General features: G+C 38.2%; 1 non-coding gene across 1 annotated transcript; it reads left to right on the forward strand.

Moving 5' to 3' along the window:
- Positions 1 to 968: 968 nt before the first annotated feature.
- LOC131171571 (small nucleolar RNA R71) lies at positions 969 to 1075 on the forward strand. Its single transcript, XR_009142231.1, has one exon. It is a non-coding gene; the product is annotated as a small nucleolar RNA R71 (small nucleolar RNA).
- The last annotated feature ends 506 nt before the right edge of the window (positions 1076 to 1581 follow it).

A 1581-nucleotide genomic window follows, 5' to 3' on the forward strand; every position in this document is an offset into this window, starting at 1 on the left:
TTTGGGATTGTAGAAATACATTGGAAGTGCTTTTTACAGGTTTTTGAAGAACTATTTTATTCAAAATACAGATGGCACTCTGCCAAAACTTTTACAGAAATTGTTGCCACTCAGATTTATTATTTGGTTTCACTTCAGTAAAAAAAAAAAAAAAATTTAACACCTATCAAAAGTGCTCACCACTGTAAAAAGAAATAAGAAAAGGTTTAAAATCCCTTGTAGTGTATTTAATGGGTTATCAGTAGGCGAAGTTTGGTAATTCATTAGGTATACTATGGGATCATGCCATGCCTTACAGAGGGGTAGGGTGTGACAGTGACAAAGCTAACTGATCAATCTGCTTCTCCATGTTTTGAATGTTATTTCTAGTCTCCTGTTGAAACTGTTGTGTATTGTTAACCAAAGCCTTAACAATTTTATCAAGTGACATACCTTGATTTAAGGGAGGTGGAGGTGGTTGATTCATTTGTGGTCTCTGCTGCTGGTATCGGTTTTATACTGATTGATTCCCATAACCCAAATTGGGATGTTTTCGCCATCCTGGATTATAAGTATTAGAAAAGGGATCATACTTGCATTGTGGTTGTCCATAATTTCCTACTGCATTAGCATGTTGCATTGATTCATCCTCTTGTAATGCAGAACACATGTCAGTAGCATGACTCGAACCTGAACAAATTCCACATACCTTAACAGTTTGCATGTTCCCTAAAGCCAATTGCCTCACTAAAGAAGTTAACTCAGAAAACTGTTTCTCAAGGTTAGATGTACTTACCTCATTAACCTTCTTAGGTGTGTGATCCATTCTCATTCCAAACTGCTGAGAGTTTGCTGCCATGTTAGCAGTCAACCTCCTTGCTTCTTCTAGTGTCTTGTCAACCAAAGCTCCTCCACTAGCAGCATCTATCATACTACGGTCCATTGGTAGAAGTCCCTCATAGAAATACTGAATCAAAAGCTGCTCACTTATTTGATGACGGGGACAACTTGCACACAGCTTCTTAAATTGCTCCCAATACTCATACAAACTCTCTCCATTGTACTGCCGGATACCACAAATTTCTTTTCTTATGTTAGTGACATGGGAAGTAGGAAAATACTTCTCCAAAAATATCCGCTTCATCTCATTCCATGAGTTGACAGATCCAGAAGGAAGGTCATATAACCAATCCTTTGCTGTGCCTTCTAGGGAGAAAGGGAAAGCTCGAAGCTTAATCTGGCTATTGATTTAGATTAGGAGCAACCAACTCTTTCAAAGTCCTAGCAACCATGGTTTCATTTTCGGAATCTAAATCTGAATTCGAACTTAATTCCCTTGGAGATTGTACTCCTTCAGATGTACTCGGAATCTGCTTAGCTTGCTTAGCCAATTTTCTCAACTGTTTAGCTATTTTTTCTACTTTTGGATCAAAGAACAACTCACCAGATTGAGAAGTTCTTGTCATAAAAAAAAAAAATCAAAGTAAAAAAAATAGAAAGATGCCTCAAAACCCTAGAAAATGATGGAATTTGGCCTCGAGAGGGGGGGGGGGGGGGGCAAAAAACCTATGGATTAATTGGTGTTGTGACACCTTTACCCGA

This window comes from Hevea brasiliensis, chromosome 12 (assembly GCF_030052815.1).
Source record: "Hevea brasiliensis isolate MT/VB/25A 57/8 chromosome 12, ASM3005281v1, whole genome shotgun sequence".
Classification (NCBI taxonomy): Eukaryota; Viridiplantae; Streptophyta; class Magnoliopsida; order Malpighiales; family Euphorbiaceae; genus Hevea; species Hevea brasiliensis.